The sequence below is a fragment of the Scophthalmus maximus genome, chromosome 5 (assembly GCF_022379125.1).
Source record: "Scophthalmus maximus strain ysfricsl-2021 chromosome 5, ASM2237912v1, whole genome shotgun sequence".
NCBI lineage: Eukaryota > Metazoa > Chordata > Actinopteri > Pleuronectiformes > Scophthalmidae > Scophthalmus > Scophthalmus maximus.
The window spans coordinates 25,825,001-25,844,572 of NC_061519.1; the positions used below are offsets into that span (position 1 = coordinate 25,825,001).

Below are 19,572 nucleotides of genomic sequence, written 5' to 3' on the forward strand. Positions count from 1 at the left end.
GTCTTTAAAATATGTATTCGTCAATTTGACATGTACTGTGTGACTCTTTCAAATGGAGTTGACAGTAAAAAAACTCAATGTGTCACATTGACTTCCACTAAACTGCTTTAGAAGCCTTCCAGAATACACAGTGACAGCTTTCATCCGTCACGTTGACGGCGAAGATGATTGATGGCACAAGTGCCGATGATAAACAGTTTCGTAATTGACCAGAACAGGGTAATGCTGTTCACCCTATTGGGTATTTCCTGTTCGACTCATTCGGCGAACTCTGACCCCCCGTTCCTCGGTCATTCCCAGGCTCCGTGTGTGGCGCAGAGCAGCCGCTGGTCCCAAGGTGACGCAGTAGTTATTTTTATAGAATCCTTCAGACGTGTATATAAGAATCCAAGGGTTTTGCATCTTCCTCGATATAGTCGTTAACAACAAGAATATGAATCGATATATTTGTATCCCAATTTTTAAGTTTATCTTAATGCCAATTCTTGGATAAATGTTGTTCTTCTTGTTCTTGGTATTCGTGAAATTCGGCTCGTGTTCCGAAGCCCTTCAGGGGCGTAGCCATGATTTTCAGAAGCGAGGGCGACGATATTGTACAGGAGTAGTACGGTTTTTATGTGATTTATTGAGAGATCCTCTTGTATTCCTTCTATTTCAATACAGATTAAAAATACAATGTGTGCAAAGGAATTGTTAAATTCAGAGTGGCTCTATTCCTAGCATGAACCTAGCTAACCAGCTAACCTAGCTAAAAACAGCATGGAGCCTAGACGCTTTTTAACTGAGCTAAATTGGCCTCTAATTAATTTGACATCATATTGCTTGGGTGTGTATATCTATCTATCCATCTCTCTTTTACTTTTTTCAAATGGTCCACTCAGCTCACATCTCGCTTGGCGCTTGCTGAAGCTAGTGTACCTCGCCCGTCCAGTCCAACTCAGGATTACAGGTGGGAAAAGTGCGGGGGAGAGATCCGGGGTACGGTATCTTTAGATACTCAAGATTATGTGTAAGTTATACTTGCAAAAGAAATGCACCATAATTTAGTTTGGTACTAGAATTTGAACAGAAATTTGTTCAAAACGGATCTAAGGTAACTGATTTTAGGGAAGTTTTTCCTTTTGACAAAAACAAAAGTCCAGGGTTTTGAGGCACAGAAATGGGTGACGAGGGACCGAGGGTAGGTCCCTAATGACAGGATCCTGAACATCCAGGTTCTCTGACATGTACACTAATCCTTTCCTTCTGCAGTGTGACGACCCGCGTCTCGCCCAACCCCAAACCGTGCTTCTTTTCAATCATAACATGGATATGTCATGCAGTTCACGTTGGCACACAGCGCTCGACTGGAGCAGGATATTCTCCCAACATGCGTCGGCTCTCTCCCCCGTTGGTTGAAACCGTGTTTATTCTCCATTTAAACAGTTGGACCCCTGCTTCATTCCTGCGCCAGCAGTAGGTAAAGGAACAGGTGCTGTTAAATAATGGCCATTCATTGGGAATTAAAACACACACACACACAAAAAATACATTTCCAGCTTTGGGGCCCGAGCAGCATGAGTAGTAGAGAGTGACCGTGAAGGAATGGCTGCTAATTCAAATCCATCTGCTAAAACGAGGCAACAAAAATCTATTCATGATCAGTAAAACTCTGTTGGAAAAACAAGCTCGGATCCAGGAACATGAAAAATGAATCGACTGTGGCAGCGTTCTCTACCCATATTGGCGATGTCGATATGAATTTATTTTTAGCTGGCAAAAGTGAAGTTCTGCAGTATTAAACCCCCCCCCTACCCTCGACGTGCACTCGCAGCTCCGCTGTGCATCGCGTCTCTCCTTGTCTGCAGCTCGTTTTTCCCCCCTCTGGACATTTCCAGCTCTGAGGGGGTGTAATTTTATGATGCTGACCCGCATATGCACCTCGACAAAGCATCTCGAGAGCGGGAGATCTGACGGCTCCTTCCTGCACCAGGACTGTGATTGACTGATGTCATTTTTACACAGTCTGGGTTCGTGTTGCTTTGCAAACAGGGATTGCAAGAATCCGGGTCAGGAAAGAAAGTCTGGAAGCTGAGACGTTATTAAAGCATTTTTTTTTTGTTCCTAACGGGATATCGGGTGTGACAGAATAAAGATGTTAATCGCGAAACAGAAAGGGATGAAGTGTAGCTAACGAATGAATGGATGGATGAATTATCTATATTTGGGATGTATTTTGTGTTTTTGAGATGGTTACCTTGACTTAAAAAGAACCTGAACAATATTGGAAAAAATTGGAATCCTATGATTATTATTGATACATCTGAACCAGACAAAAATATTTAAAATTCTATCCTGGAACAATGAATCCTATGGAAGAGTATCAGTGTATATTTTATTTTTTTAATTTTTGTAATATTTTATTTTATCTTGCATTTTGAGAATAAAGTCGAAATGTCGAGAATAAAGTTGAAATATTATTTCGAGAATAAAGTTGAACATTGTGACCCTGAAGCACTTTTCATCAGCACCAAACAACCGGATGTTGATGTTCTGTTAGCCAGTTTGCTACGCTAACGCTAGTTAACGTAGATGTGTGACAGATGAACTGGAACCACAACACGGACGTTTAGGGACATTTCAACTTTAATCTCGACATTACGACTTTATTCTCGACATTTTAAATGAATAAAAAATATCTTCCCCCTCATTTTTTCCCACACGCCTGGCCCTAATACTCTTACGCAGAATCCTATCGTGTGAATGGTTCGTACATTTTGCATGTAAACCTTTATTCTGTGAACACCGTGCTTCAGCTGGCAAATGAAAGTAGAGTGAACAGTAGGAGACTTTCCTCTGAAATGCAGTAAGGCAGGAGTATAGAAGTGTAGCAATATAACTTGAGGTAATGTACATCAAAGTTACTTTCCACCACTGTCTGAGCGACAAATTGCATACAAAACATTACATTTATGTCACCGCCCGCTCGCGTTCGTTGGCTCGCTCACGCTGGCACACATACGTGACCATGAGTCGCCCCCCCCCCCGCCCCCCCCACGCTCGCACCGCATGACACAAGAATTCACACTCTCGCTTCCCGCCGTCGACAGCTGCGCGTTTAACAAGGGCTGCGAGATTCAATGCCTGGCTCTGGAACCTCGTCGGCGTGAGCCTCTCGCGCAGGAAATTGCCCCTCGCACTGTAAAAAAGAGAATAGGAGAAAGTGGTAACCGGAGTTTTTTTTGCGTGGACCCTTGAGGAGGGGAACGCGTACACACATTGTTCCTGTGCGCCTCTTTATTGATGTTGTGAGTCGTTGGCAGCTTGCATGGCGGCGAGCGGTGGCGTGCGTGCGTGTCCGAGCTCCTCTGGGTTTCCTCTGGTACAGGTGGTGTGTTTCATCAGCGGCGGGACGTTTGCGGCCTCCGGGGCGATGAGCAAAACTTTTTTTTTTTTTGGCAGTTTTGACACTAAAGACATGAGAACAGGAGAGTTGAAATCATATTCTCTCAGTTTCTGGTCCCCCCCCCCCCCAGCTCCCTCCCCCCCTCCCTCGCTGCCTGCTTGTAATTCAGGCTGAAGTGGTCCAGCTCCCACTCCTGTCACTCTTCTACCCGTTAACATAATAATTGTCTGACAGCTCGCAGATTCGTGCCGCCGCAGCTCTGGCAACCGACTCTGAATCCTGGGTGAAAGTCCTGCAATAACATTTTCATGGAAATTAAGTTGTTAATGCCTCTCTCTCTCTCTCTCTCTCTCCCTCTCTCTCTCTCTCTCCCTCTCCCTCTCTCTTCATCACTAATAGATGGCTGTAATAATATTTTCTTCGGCTGGCATTTTCGCTGTTACGCGAGATCATTTCCAATGACATGGGAATATCTGGGCCTTTATTTTATTTGCCCGGTAACTCGGGGAGACGGAGGAATCTGGCCCCGTGTTCTTCCGCTCTGCCCGGAGCTGTTGAGGCGAGTCCAGAGTCGAGTCTGTCAGAGGAAGTTTCAAGTCGAGTCAACAACGCCAAACAACGAGAAACAGAAATAGCTGGGACCCGAATACTTTTCTTTTTTTTCTCAACGCAGAGACGTTTTGATAAGTAAATATTCAAGATCCAAAGTGGAAACGCTTCCTAAAACAGCCTTTGCTTTTTTCTTTATGAATTAAAGTCTAATTCTAAAGCATAATTAAAAAATACTATGTTATGTCCTGTTGTGATGAAATTGTGCGTGACAATTAGGTGTTTGGTTTTTATCATAATATTTAATCCACAAAAAAGAGGTTCCCAAAAACTTTGCAAAATCAAAACAATGCTAAGGCCATGATTTTGCCAGTTTATAGAAGGTCTTCGTCCTTGTAAGCACGAATGTCCTCTATTACATATTTTATTTGCTCACATCGTTTTATGTTTTACGTCCGAGTGGACCTGACGAGGCAGCGAAGGAATCACTAGACCACAGAAGTATTGACTTTAAATTCTATAAAATTGAGGTTGTTGTTTTTATTTATTTATTTATTTCTTCAACGTTTCGTAAGCCGGAACCCACGGAGGCTCCGATCGTTCCAGGCATCACCGTAGCCGGGGCAAAAATAACAAAAGTAGAATATTTCATTTCATTTTAATGATCTTGTGTCCATCACTCCGGGGGCCAGGAGCGTTATTTATTGCAATATTACCAAAAGAAATCACACATCTACTGTGATTCTCACAACGCCTTCGCTGCCTGTTGATGATGAATAGTTCTTAGCCTGCGACCCAGACGAACACTGGGAGCTCATTTTTATAATTCACTCTGCCAGACTCACTGTCTGGATCATCCTCCAATGGGAAGTGATTTCCCCCTCCGGCAGAGAACGTGCCGGTCCAATCACAAACACGGAAGGGACTTTTGAAAAAAAAAAAAGATGGCTGCCGCTGACGAACGAGCATTTGACTAAAAGAACCCGACGTCTTCACATTTCTCCCACAAAAACGGCAACACTGGTTCACGGCCATTGTGGAATCATCGTCACAGACATCTCAGACATCACAGACATCTCAGACATCACAGACATCTCAGAGATCACAGACATCACAGACATCACAGACATCTCAGACATCACAGACATCACAGACATCTCAGACATCTCAGAGATCACAGACATCACAGACATCACAGACATCTCAGACATCACAGACATCACAGACATCTCATGAGACATCACAGACATCACAGAGATCTCAGACATCACAGACATCACAGAGATCTCAGACATCACAGACATCACAGACATCTCAGACATCACAGACATCACAGACATCTCATGAGACATCACAGACATCTCAGACATCACAGACATCACAGACATCACAGACATCTCCTCTCTGCTCTGGTCTGTCAACACACTCGCGTCACATGATTCGTCTGCGTCCATTGGTAAATGCCTCTTGGAAATCGAGAAAGGAACCTGGCGGTCCCCGACTAGTGCGCATCTAGTATTAGTCTGGCTACGCCGCCAGGCTAGAACAGTTCCAGTTTCACTTTCATTTAAATAAAACCATGAATACATATTTAAACCCGTTCCGACTGACACGGCCAAGTCTTTTTGTCAAGACTCGGATATTAAAATTTGGACTCTACTCTGCAATAGTCGTTTTATGAAGCCTCCACTGACCAGCCTGAGTAATGGCTGCGTCTTGTCGGGATGGGGGAGAAAGGAATGTAGAGTTTCTCGCCCAGTGCGTGGCAGCACCCTCCTGTAAATCCCTCCGGCCGAGGGTTGTCATCCGCCGTGCCAGCGAATTAAAATGTACCAAAAATGTGCTGGTAATTCATAGGTGCAATATTTTGCCTGGGGAGAGTGGAATGAAGTGCCGCCCGGCCCTAATGTGAGCGTCTGCACTTTCGGGTTCCTTATTTTGTCGACACGTTGTTGGCAGCTCGCGGGCGCTGGAGTGAATGAAACTCTTTGGGCACGTTCTCCAGCTTTTTCCGTGCGAGGGAAGTGCATCAAGTCATTGGTTTCCTTTTCCACTCTCACCTCACACACGGTTTTGGCTGCGTCGCTTGCAGGATAAATGGCGGAGTGGATGTTTTATTCATTCCGAATCGCCTCTCGCACAATATGTATTTGTGTTCGCTCGGCTGCGGGAGGGAGACGCGGAGTTTGAAAATGTGCCGGTCGCTGGTAACCGATCGGATGTTCTCTCAGGCCACAGAACATGGAGGGGAAAGAAAATGGTTGTGAACCCATAATGACCGGTTTAGGAAAGCTTTAAAGGCACGACCGCAAGTGACTGTCGGACCTTGAGAGGTTTCCGCCGTTTCACCACTCACAAAAGAGCCGTTTCAAAATTTGTCACCATGTTCAAGTCGTAAAAAAGAAAAAAAGAAGTCCCACACTGAACATGGACTTTTTCCTTTTCTGCAGACGTTTCTGTAATAACCATCAGTCCCGACAGTGGCTTCAAAGCTTCTGCCTCCAGCACATATATCACGGTGTCAACGCGGAGGACGTCGCCCCCCCCCCCCCCTCTTCCCGGAAACGTCCAGTTAAAACACAAGTGCCTTCACTCTCTCTCCAGACCAAAATAAATAACCAGCGAGCCCCGGCCCAGCCACATTCCTTTCCATTGCCTTGATTCCCCCCCCAGAGCTGATGCGTCTGCTGCATGCCGAGCTTCTCCCCTTCTCCCCTTCTCCCATCGAGTGGCGTGGTCGAGCGTTGGATGGGGGCTGATTGTGATCACCGAGGTGAGACCCTTCCTCTGGGGTCGGGACGCTTCCCAAGGCATCAATCATGGTCCATCATCGCCCCTCTCGTCAGACTGGCCATGGTTGCACTTCCTGATTCCTTTCTTGGTTGGTAGCGCTGTAACATGAAGACTTAGAAAATCATGGCGATGGTGATGGATTTATTAATATTTTGTAAATTTAGCTTGATGAGCTGTTAAGGGGTTCCCATGTTTTTGTCAAAGACACGATCACCTTCCGAAAATTAATAATAAATGTTCATTTGTTTGTTTGTTTCCAGTTTTCAGGCATCGGTCATGGCCTCTGCACACGAATCTTTGTCCAAAAAGGTTCAACTATATTTATTTTTTAGAAAAATCCCAAATACAAATACATATTAGCTGGGGTATCTGGGTAGTTTATTAGCCATGACGGGAAAGAAAACAAATATCACAAAACTTGAATTAGTTGCATCACACAGAAATGAATTCATACCTTCTGATTCAAGCACACTCTCCTCACATTAAAGTTCCACGAGGCAACTTTTCATGCTGACGGCTCAATATACGTAATAAATTTACAGGGTGGGCTGGAGGAACGGAGGTCAGTGAACGCCTCGCGGCCAATGTGAACTCTGTGTCTCTTTTAGCGAATGGCCCGGATATATTTTAAGAGGTTCCGCAGTCGGACAGTTGGTTGAACGGTGCGAGACTTGTTTTGAGCTGCATGAAGTGGATGCGGAATAAGTGAGTGTGTTAGTGGGCCATTGTTTCAAAGTTTTGTTTTTCTAAAAAATTCATGGTGTTGACCTTTAAACGACCGTATGTCTTTTGTTTCACGCTCATGTTGTTCTGATATCACACATGAATCGTGTTGAATAGAGTCTTTATGTCTTGAAACACTATCAAACCATTCATATCGCTTTCTGCGTATTCTTTTTTTTCATATGTAATTTTTCCTCGACTGTTTACAAAATCCGTAACGAAGATCTGCTGCTCAATAGGCACATAGACATTTTAATTCCTTCGTGTGACTGAATCGCAGATTGAACCGTCAAACCGTCTCACACGCTCTTGCAAGTTTTTCATTTCACATTTTTTTTCCCCGCGGGCAAAATAAACTTTCGCGAGTTTGACAGGTAGAGCCGCGGTTGTTTGGGATTTTTTTGAAATGGGAAAAACTGCGAACATGCAATATTCCGTTTGAATTCGGTCTATCTGCTTTCAACTCGGCTATTCTGTCTTGCTCCATATTGATCACATGTTGTGTCCGTGAACGCCGGCGGCGAGCGCTCGAGAATCGATGGGAGTCGAAGAGTCGAGGTCAGCGCGTCTTCGTGCTGTCTGTGTGTCTGTGCATGTGCGCCGCGGTGAAGCGACTGACCGCGCAGCAGCTTCAGCCATCGCATCAACTTCAGTCCCAGTGAGAAGGGGAAGAGGAAAAGATGGAGCAACGCTCTGAACTCTCCTGGAGCACAGCGACCGAATGCATGAAAAGACCCGTTGCGCTGAATGGATGGACGTTGTGTGAATGGCACAGAGCACGTGTGAGGTCCGGTGCATTGTGGGGCTGTAATATGTGACCGACCGACAGCCCCCATGTAGAAGAAATATTCCTGTACTTTTGCAGCATTTACATAAAACCGAGACCGTCAGGTTTTTTTATTTTTTACATTGTAGACGTTGGCATCGCACCAAGTCTCCTTTTCTCAGCTTTTTACCCATAAATCTGCCTCCGTCCTCCCGCCGGGCGACCCCCCCCCCCCCCCCGCGCAGAGCCAGCGGAAACGTGGTACATTTCTGCCCAAGTCGTGGCAGCACAACCTGGGTTGGAAAGCTTAGATTTCTCCCAGCTGAAAGGGAGTAAATATCTGTCTAGAATGTTACATGGAGTCAAAATAAAATAAGGCCAAAAGACGGATCCTGTAAAAACCTGGACTGAAACTGGAGAAGGAGTCAGACGCCATATTTTGAGTGACATAAACAGGCTGCAGCCATTGTTTGGCACAATGTGAAGAAACGTCACCTGGGATATGTCTAAAATATAGTTTTTGAATGGGTTGGGCAGGGGTACGTTCAAAGGAGATAAATATATAGTTAAATTGACTTAGACAGACTCATATTTTAGTGACAATGTTTATTCTTGACCTTGGGAATAGGAAATTGTTCTCAATCTAAATTAAAGATGTGTAAATGAGCTTTTTCTCGAGCTGGTCTTCAAAGTTTGCTCGACATTAAAAAAAGAAGGAAAGTAAACTTCACTGATCAATATCCAACTGTTAGTTATTATGATAATGCTTTCAATTACACCATAACCAAGTAATGTGTATTAAGGAAACTAAGGAATATTCACTGTACAGTCTTTATGCTAAGCTAAGGTATGTAGCCATCGTAACCCTTGTGGTTGTTGATTGACATACAGGCAAATTGTATTTGAGGCATTTTGTAAGTTGTATTTTCGCTCATTCACAGTTGATTAAACATATATGAACACATTGTTATGGACAATATATTCAATTCCTGTGAATACGTTTTTCTCAATATTACACCCTGTGGCTTTAAGGTTTTTGTATTTTTGCGCTCATTCTTGAGGTTCAGGCTGCGAGGATGAGCCGAAATGGCTGAAATGTAAATCTATGGTTTCATCTCAAATAAATCCAGTTCAACATGCAATAAATGTACTCGTCAAAGCATCATGGGAGCATTTTATTACTTCACTGAGGCACTGAATGTTCAGATCTACTGGTAAATCGGAGACAACCGGGGCATTTAAACCAACGGCACACTGCCAATTAGCGAGAATCCAACAGCCTTCGTACGTACAGCCCGGAGGTTGTTCCAAGGTTGGGGGGGGGAAGAAACAGAAAAGAAGAAAATTCAATATATATCGGCTCCTTCTCCCAATAAATGTCCGAGCAGCCGCGGGAGGGGGACGGAGGGGCCGAACAGTCGGAGTCTGTTAATTTACAGAGTGCAATATGTGTGTGTTCTTTACACATCCAAAGTAAACAGGCTGTATTTCTTTTAATGGAGCGTCACCTCGGGGTTCTCTCGCTGCTGTGGGAGAAAGAAGAAGAAGAAGAAGAAGAAATGAGCCGCCCTTTTCCATTAAAACTACAACAGATTCCCCATTATCGGCTGGAAATTAATTGGGCACTACGGGCTCGGGTCGGAATGAATGGAGCTTTGATTGGTTTCACTGGATACATGAGGTCTCGGTTCGAGCCCGACGATGAGTTCCCCTTGGAGGGAGGTGCCCGAGTGTGTGTGTGTGCAATGGTCTGTGCAGAAAATATGAGCCAACAAGAAGAAAGAGAAGACGCCGCAGAATGTGGAGACGACGGGAAAAATACATGTACGACAGTGGAATCGCCCGAAGGTCACAAGCGGCTGCAGCCTCTTCAGGACTCATTAAAGGGGCAGTGAGTGGTTTTAAACCCGATGCACTCTTTGTAAAATTCATAGAGAATATTTCCTTTTTATAAAACGGCTAGCTCGATTCAAGCGATCTGATTGGTCCATGGCCGTGGAATGATTACCTTATGCAACGGCTATGACGTCGAATCCGTTTGCACAGGTCTGTGAAGGGAAAAATGCTTTTTCTGAGGAAATGAAAAGATTCTAATTGTGGTGCGTCGATTACTTTCATTTCGCCAAACGTGAAACCTCTTTATAAAAGCATGAAAGAAAAAAAAAATCCGGTTATTCCCGGCTCAGCCGTCCGTGGCTCCGTGAACGGAAGAGGACGAGAACACTGTCATTTTAAATTGAGCCATGTTTGACTCAGAGCTCTGTTTAGTTTAGTTGTGTGATTTCAGAAGCGTCAGTCACATGAACTGGTCAAAGTCGCGATCACGATGCTGTTTAACATGTTTAATTGGAGGAATTTGACCTTCGGCATGATTTTTTTTCTATCAATATTCACGTTGATAAAACAACTGTCGTCTTTCCCTCCGTCCCAGAGCTGCGCGTGTTGTCAAACATTTCATTTTACAGCCTGTGGCGAGGCCCCAGTGGTCCGCTGCAGGTCCGCCCCGGGATAAAGACGTGTAATTGGCCGATGCCCCCGGACGGCGCGAGGTCAATTCAAGAGCCACCTGGGAAACGTCTCACGAGCTGCTGGGAATGTCCAGCTGAAAGCAGAGGAGAGCGCGGATACTTTTTCTTTTCTTTTTTAACTGCCGTCATCAATCTGTTGTGGGTTGGTTTTTTTTTTGCTACTGCTCTTTCGCTTTTTTTGGCCCCGACAGTTTTATCCACGGCGATGAATCCTATTTCGATTCTGATGAGCTTACCATCAGCTCAGCCGGAGGAGGATCTGCTGCGGGGCCGTCCTCCGACACACCGCGGACAATCACGCCAATTAATGCAAACGACTGCACACACACACACACACACACACACACAACCAACCCTCTCACACACACACACACACACACACACACACACAACCAACCCTCTCACACACACACACACACACACACACACACACACACACACACACACACACACACACACACACACAAACACAACTTCACACACACACACACACACACAAACACAACCTCACACACACAAACAAAAAACACACACACACACACACACACACACACACAAACTCTCTCACACACACACACACACACACACACACACACAAACTCTCACACACACACACACACACACACAAACTCTCTCTCACACACACACACACACACAAACAAAAAACACACAAACACAACCTCACACACACACACACACACGTGCATTGGAATGTGTGCGCACACATTTCGGGCTGCGAGTACAAAGGATGTGTGTAAATGCACATTTGGCACAATTGAATTGAAGGCCCGGAAAAGCGGGACCCTGGTGCCGATGTCACTGATGGAGCGGGAGGGCGACGCCGCCAGAGGCCCAGATGGTGTGTGTGACCTGACAAATGGGGGTCGCTGGAGGTCAGGAGGGCGACTGCAGGGTAGCCGATCGGCGTGGGTGGTACAAGTGTCAGCGTCGCGACATTAATGATGCTGCTGCTGCAGTTGTCTTGCAAGAGTTAGTTACACCCAATTCTTCCAGGTGTGAATGTGTGAAAGATGTAACCACAAGCAAAGCAAATTTAAATGAGCTCCCAGAATTCATCTGGGTCCCAGGTTGGAATGTTACAGGCACATCCTTGGTTCCGCTTTTGTAAATGACGGTCATAAGTTAACATCTTATTCATATTCAACAAATAATACTACTTACTTACTGTCATAAGCCTGAGAGAGAAGAGAAAGAAACAAAATCTGGTACTTTATCGATGCAGAATGATTCTGTCAAGAAAAGCTGATTATGCCCCAAAATTTGCAACACGATATCCCCCTTTTTCTTTTTGCGCAGCTCCAATAAATAAATCATTAGACGTTTTTTAAAATTGACCATTCTCTACCATTCTGTAGCATCCTGGCTCACAAGGCTACGACCTGCTGTTGCTCTGACCTCTGACCTTTAGGGGAAAACAACAGGAAAGAAAAAAATACCGTAGAGTTACGTAACATAGACAAAAGTTTAAAAAAAACCCCCGCTCCCGGCGGCTCCTCGTTGACCTTTCCGCCCATTTCTCACGCGTAATCCAAATAATCCGCATTGCACTATCTGGCGGGGGCCACTGTGCATTAGGCTTAAGCCGCCAAAAAGACGTTTCAGATCTAAATACAAAACCCTTTTTGTCATCCTCTTCATATAGTTTGCGTCAGATGCTTTTAGCGCCCGAACGTCTTCCATTCGCCCTCCGTCCCGACCGAGCGCGTTCCTGTTCTGCGCCTCTCGACGGCCCATTTAGGTTTCGGCTCGCGCAAACAGACGCTATCAAGCGTACACAGTGTTTCATCTCCGTTCCATTAGCCGGCGCACGCACAGGCTGGAAACACACCCCCCCCCCACTGGCCAGACGATAACAGTTGAGACTGGGTGCAGAGTGCGGGTCCACTCGCTTGTGATGAAGAAGATTCTCCACGCGATCGGACGCTAATGCCACTTGCAGTGTTTCGTAGTGATGGGGCGCAGCTGTTACGGGACAGTCAGTGCTGAAACCAGGGAAGAGGTGATAACCTTATTCCTTCTTATATTACTAATTCACTTACTTGATCCATTGAACAAAAGTAGAAAAGTACCCACAGGCTCAATATTGGCTGTTTCATAATCTTCAAAAATGCTCCAGATTTCCAGAAATCAGATTTCAAATGTTACGTTTGAAATGTAAATTGTTCTATTTGTAATTTGACCTGTCTTCCTCATTTCTTCTTCACTTTTAATCAGCAGAACATTTTTTTTTTACGAGCCGCTAATGTTGCTGCATGAAATCTCCTCTGACTGTAAACTACTGTATGATGTCATCAGTGTGCTCCTGCCAGGACCTTCCCCACCTTTCCTATCGGTCACTAATATGTTTGTGTTTATGAATATATTTGTGTAGATCTCTTGTACATTAAAAATATATATTTTGTCCACTTTTTATTGCTGCTATATTTATGCTGTCTCAGCCACACACGGAAGAGCTGCTATCAGACTTACAATGACAATTCAAATCTAAAAAGTAAAATACAAAGACCCATTCAACATCACCATTTTTGGTTTTCAATTATCAAAAAAGAAAAATTCGGTGAAATGTACGCACACTGACTCAAATAAGAGTTCACCACCTCTGCGGACAATCTGAAAATAAAACCCAACTCCTGTATTTTCCTCATTGTCCATCCCACAGTGGTTGTGAAACTGCTACATGGGTAATAAATAAATGCGTTGCTGTCTCACTAGCGTCCATCTGACCACACTGCTGACGAGTTCACTCTCGGTGAGTTGCGGTTGTGCAAAGCTTTCGGGGAACTTCTCAGGCGGCTTCTCAGATAGACTCCGACGTCCCTGGGGAGTCCGCTCACGGCCAATGCGTCGCCCGTGGCGCGGAATATTTTCCCAGCTGTTTGTGCTTCCCCCCGCACAAGTCCGGGAATTAATCTGATGAAGGCAAAAAAAACAACCAATTAACAATCTGCTCTTTGTCAGCAGTTAAACAGCTGGGTCGACCAGTGGCCTCCGCTGTGGTATTTTTCGTTAGTCACTTGCTGAGGATGGATTAACTCGGAAACAGCTTTCGACTCGCACTGTAAACTCCGGGGGGGGGGGGGGGGGCCCCTTCCCCGCTCGGGCCCCGCCGCTGAGACGGACCGAGACGTTTTGCGGCGGGCGAGCGGAGGAAGAGGGCGGAAGGGTCAAGTGGGCCGACAGCAGGGGGTCACCGGCTCTGTAATGGGCTGAGCGATGCTTCTCATTCCTTCAAGTGTTTCCACACTGTAAAAGTCGTCACGTTGAAACAGTGGAACCCAAAGCTCGGACCGTTTTTTTTTCCTTTCTGTGCAGAAAAATCTGTGTCGCCTTAGGCCGGGACGACAAGCGGCATACGAGGCTTTTTTTTGCCGACAGCCTTCTCAAACTTCTCCATATGTCGCACCTAAACTGTTTTAAGTGTGTGCATGTATTCTAGTATGTTATTCCAAAAACAAAGTGATTCATTATGCCCAGAAACACAAGCAAACCCCCCTCAGCCGCGATGATTCTCAAGGAAGAAATGATCCATTTCAAAAGCTGTTGAGTTCCACGTTCTGCAAGAAATAACCTGGTTTATAAGCATTAAATATTGAATAAATGCTGACTAAACTGACGGATAACTAACCTTATAATTGCAAACAACAACGACAAATTGATCTTCAGCCAAAAAGTCATTAGTTAAGACTTTAAGCCTTTTTGTCAGATGCAAAAAAGTTTAAAAAATCTTAAATATTAAAGAATAATGGGCTATACACTAGGTTATGTTCAATTCTTAATATCTGATATTCCAGGGTAAACTTTTTGTGGTTTTTATCCGATCTTTAGCCTTTTATTTCATGTTTTTAAGGAGTTCGACTTCTCTTCGTGTTTTATTGCACAGCACTTTGGCAAATGTGGTTGTTTTCAATTTGTTTTTTATCGTTTCCCCATGACTCTGACATATTTGGACCAAAAAATCATGAGCTTGGAGATTGAAACCGGCAAAAAGGAAAAAAGAAAAGGTTTTTCACTTGAGCTTCATGGGTTCATTTTGTTTCCAGCTGGCTCGTGATTCCGACTGACTTTTACAGAAATGTACACGCAGCTCGGAAGATACATGCAAAAAAAGAAGCCATGAAGTATATAATTAGTATTTCTCCACTCTTTCTGCAAATGCATTCACAAAAGCAGTCCTTTGCCCGGCCTCCGCTCCGTCCGGTCCCCCTTGAATGCTGATGCATAAATGATTGCGCTTTCTGATGATGTGCCGCTCACGCCGATATCCGCGAGCCAACTGAAACTGAGGACATCTGCAGGTTTAATCTCCCTCACCACTGCCTCCTCCAGCTACACTTTCCGAGTACAAATGATACTGTGGTAAACCTTCCCACGTCACCGTCCTATAATAGTTATACCCTGAACGTTGCACGACCTCCCCGCAGCATCAACACGTTTTTTTTAATCTGGCAGGTTCGGGAAAAACAAACTGCCGCGTGATGGATCAGCAGATTGGAGCATTAACCAATAACTGGCAGCGTCGGTTGGCCCGGATCGCTTCAGCTCAGCTGTCCCCCCGGGGATCAGAGGAGAATTCGACACATGGCCGATGACACCGCCGGTCAAGAGACGTGGCCCCCCGGGAGCAGAATGTGATCGCATTTTTAATCATATTGGACTTTGCGTTCCTCGGACAAAACACGACAGAACACATGTTGTTCTCAAACATTCCAAATCTGCTGCAAAGGCCGGATCATGCCGGAGCATCGCGATGGTTTGTGCTCACGTGAAACTCACGTACTTACTGTACGCACTCTGTGTGTATTCAACAGATCATGCGCCGCCTAAAGGCTGCTGCACGTGAACGAGGGACGAGATGAGCCTCGTCTGCCGGCAAATTCTGCAGCGACAGTTGAAATATTTGGCACAAATAGGAAAATGTGCGATCAACTCTGGTGGATTCATGTGCATTCCTCAAAAGACCCACAGTGAATTTCAATGGTTGCACATTGTGTTAATTTCCCAATAACCACGATGATGGTGATTTGCAGGTCGAGAGGCGTGTTTTTCAGACCTCATGTATAACCAGGATATTAACAGCATTTCAACTTCTGTAGTTTAATATGGGATTGTTTTTTCTTAGTTTCATTTGTCTTTTATCTTTTATTTCTCGTGTACATGATTTTATTTATTTTTTAACTCATTCCTCGTTTGCTGGACAAGGAGCTGTTTGCTCCAGTGAAGCCCATTTTGGACCATCCATCCATTGTCTACCGCTTTATCCACTTAAGGGTCGCGGGGGGCTGGAGCCGATCCCAGCTGACATTGGGCGGGTCGCCAGGTCGCCAGCCTATCACAGGGCCACATACAGAGACAAACAACCATTCACTCTCACATTCACACCTACGGTCAATTTAGAGTCTCCAATGAACCTGACCCCATTCTCATGTCTCTGGACTGTGGGAGGAAGCCGGAGAACCCGGAGAGAACCCACGCACACACGGGGAGAACATGCAAACTCCACACAGAAAGGCCCTGGTTGGTTTGAACCGGGACTCAAACCCAGAACCTTCTTGCTGCGAGGCTAAAGTGCTAACCACTACGCCACCGTGCAGCCCCCATTGTGGACCATCGTGTACAAATATAGATAGATAGATAGACTGGTACTTTATTGATCCCAAGCTGGGGTATTCTTGGCTTGAACTACGACTTGAGTAGAAAAGTTGTGCACTTTTTGGATGAAACTGCAGCAGCTGTCGAGAAAATCGATGTTGTTCCATTACAATGCATTTTCAGATTCTCCAAAACTGCTAGATTTGTCATTTTTTTCTTGCTGCACACACACACACACACACACACACACACACACACACAAATATCAGCTGCTCTGCACCGTGAGGTTATCAGGTTTGCGAGCCAGGAAGCTCATTACGAGCAGCCCGTGGTTCACAGCGAAGTGTTCCCAGGTGGACCTGGAATAAAGTTTCTGTCTCTGTTTTCGTTGGACACCGCGCCGGATCCCTACCTGAAGCTGGGCCACAGTCTGTGTTTACTCTGAGACCTATTTCTACACCGTGGATCCTCCGTATGGATGCGACACAACAAGTGCAGACACCCAGAAATCACAGACAGGCCCAACAGGTCTGATTTACACGCCTCACGCGGGCAATAATCTGGTTTTCCTTCTTGGCTTTTTTTCCCATCCGACAGTAGAAGCAATTAGCGCTGACGTTTGTTTTTGCATCGACATTCCAAAGTCCGAAGTTTCCTCCCTCCCGCTGGAGAAACGCAGCGCCCGTGTGTTTGCGCCCCACCGTTTCCCACGCTCCCCTTTTGCTTTCACGGTTGCCTGCGATGTTTAAAAACCATGGGTGTGCACGCCGTTCGCACGTACGGTCAACGTTGTGTGTGTGTCATCTCGAGACGGACGCAAACTGAAGAAGAAGAAACACACACACACACGGTTGCTATGCGCCCGGCTGCAGCGCGGCGCAGTGCAGCACGCTCTCCGTCTCCTTCTGACTCTGCGACGTGCACCGAAATGTGGCACACAACTGCAAAACCGAGCCCCAGACATCCGAGACGTTTCAAGACTTTTCTCTCTGTGCATACACTAAAACTAGTTTCAGATTGAATGGAACAATAACTGATTATGCTCCTTGGTGGCGGAGTTACCCAGTATTTTACAGCAGATTCTGCAAAATGCAAAGGGCTCAGATGGACTGAGGAACTTTAATCCCAAACCTTGATCTCAGGTTAAAACTAATAACTTAAAGGGGCAGTCAGCAATTTTTGGCGAAAGCTTGTTTTTCTCTCTTTTTGTTTGTTGTAGATGATTTTCCTACTTCACTGGCCGGGACGCGAACCCGCAGCCTTGGGGACGGGACACCGACCCGCTAACCACAAGGCTAAATATTTGCTGATTTTTACAAAAAGTTTATTGGATTAAAATTGCTCACTGCCCCTTTAATTTAGAATCCAATGTCAGTGTAGATCGTCCTGATCTCCTAATTTTTTTCAATGTATAAATTAACTTTTACTTTCACTTCTAAGACCCTGAAGTCATATCCTTAATTCCCCTAATGGGAAGTTGTAAAAATGTATACAACTTTTAAATTCATAACTGTAACCCAAATCATTTGCTTAGGACTAATTACAGCACCACTCTCATGTATCATTGTCTTATTGTCGAGTATCAATCTCCGGTGTCAAATTGCCTGTATACATTTTGATGAATGTGGTGAAACTTGATAATCCATCAGAGTCAATCAGATGCTGGATCGAGTTCGAGATTCTTTGCAAAACCTGCACAATGTTTTCAGATAATGTAATCCGGACAAACTTGGCTTTTGTGCTTGTTCTTGTCTTTGCCTTACTGTACCTGGCGTTTTTTTTAACATTAACACTCACATGGGACACCCAACAACCGTCGGCTGAGACGCGATGATCAGCCCATCACAGGGGGCACCCGGCCATCTGATGGCCCCAATGTGAAACCTCCTTTGAGTCAGACTTCATTCCCAAGACAGTGCTGGTGTCAGTGCCGTTCTCGGAGGCAAGCAAAGCAAAACGCGTCTTGTTATCAGTCGTACAGGTGCGTGAGAGGTGTCAGTATCCATACACACAAGCTGCATCTGTGGCAGCTTTGTCTGCCGACTTCGACAACGCAGCGGGGAGATTGGCATCGCATCGTGCCCATCCCCGCCAACCCCTCCCCCCTTCCCCCCGAGGCGCTTTGCTTGACGCGGTACACATCTTCTTCCAAGGGCTCGCTCCGTCTTCTGATTGGAATCCTCTGAGTGCTGTCGTCTTGTCATCCGGGGGGAATGTTTTTCCGAGTAGGCGAGAGGATTTGGGGGTGTGCGCGGATGGCGCTCAGGGAATTTTGCGTCTAGAATAGTTTGGCCTAAAAATGGTCTATGGCAGCAAAGGCACAGACAAAGCAGGTGAACAAAGCGATGTCGTCGTAAGAGATTTTTATTCAAAAATGAAGAGAAACCATTGTCAATTTCCTGATACTTTTCTTCCTTATGCTTACACAGTTTTCCTCTCTGTCCTTGCTGTCAAATAACACACACACACACACACACACACACACACACACAGACGCGCACGCACAAATCTGAAAGTTGAGCGGTAGATTCCTTTCACAACAATCGGACCTGCCTACAAAGTCAGATCAGGCAGATGGTAAGTGCTCGGGATAAAGGGCATGAAACTGAATCTGTGGGGCACCTGCGCGGCAGAGGCCGGGCTTCCAGTGAAAACCAACACCGCCTGTACAAATGTGACCGGGAAACCAGAGCACTAATAGACCCCCTGACAATGGAACGGACTGGGAGCGATCAGCGTGGCTTCTCTCCTCCTTTGGACCCGGCATGAATGAGGTCATTGTGGATTTCGCCGTGTTGCTCGCAAAGGATAACATCTGTATGGACACGGACCGAAGGAGCTGTAAAGGTGCTAGGTCCCGCATTTTAACTTTCTCCTCTCCTGGCTGACTGGTGAATACGGAGCGAGACCCACTTTTGACCCTCGTGCTGACATTTCACAGTGTAGTGTCGCTGGACAAAAACAGAGCGAGGCTGCCGCTGCTGCTCGGCCGGAGGAATATAATGTGTTCAGGGTTTCTGTTGACGGCAGGTAGTGAGGGCTAAGTGCTTCTTGCGGCGGGCTACACAAAACACCCGTGCTCGGACAACAATCCTCCGCCATCACGTAATTTGCAGCTGTTCCAGCAGAACCCACCACGTGCTCTTACAAATTTGAAACATCTAGGTCTGGCTTTCTAGTTTTCTGGGAACACTCACCCAACCACGTCTTCTACGCCT

The 19,572-nt window shown here is 45.7% G+C and overlaps 3 long non-coding RNA genes across 3 annotated transcripts in view; 1 reads left to right on the top strand and 2 right to left on the bottom strand.

The window, feature by feature from the left end:
- Window positions 1-2,603: 2,603 nt before the first annotated feature.
- On the bottom strand, window positions 2,604-4,924 carry LOC118310996. Its single transcript, XR_004793885.2, has 2 exons — window positions 4,780-4,924; window positions 2,604-3,449 (listed from the first exon to the last, which is right to left on the bottom strand). It is a non-coding gene; the product is annotated as an uncharacterized LOC118310996 (long non-coding RNA).
- Window positions 4,925-5,334: 410 nt separating this feature from the next.
- On the top strand, window positions 5,335-9,151 carry LOC118311603. Its single transcript, XR_004794028.2, has 2 exons — window positions 5,335-5,390; window positions 6,385-9,151. It is a non-coding gene; the product is annotated as an uncharacterized LOC118311603 (long non-coding RNA).
- A 2,234-nt stretch (window positions 9,152-11,385) lies between these two features.
- LOC118311302 overlaps window positions 11,386-19,572 on the bottom strand; it is a 140,309-nt gene continuing 132,122 nt past the window's right edge. Inside the window, exon 8 of the long non-coding RNA XR_007030787.1 lies at window positions 11,386-13,675. This is a non-coding gene — a long non-coding RNA (uncharacterized LOC118311302). The remainder of the gene's footprint in view (window positions 13,676-19,572) is intronic.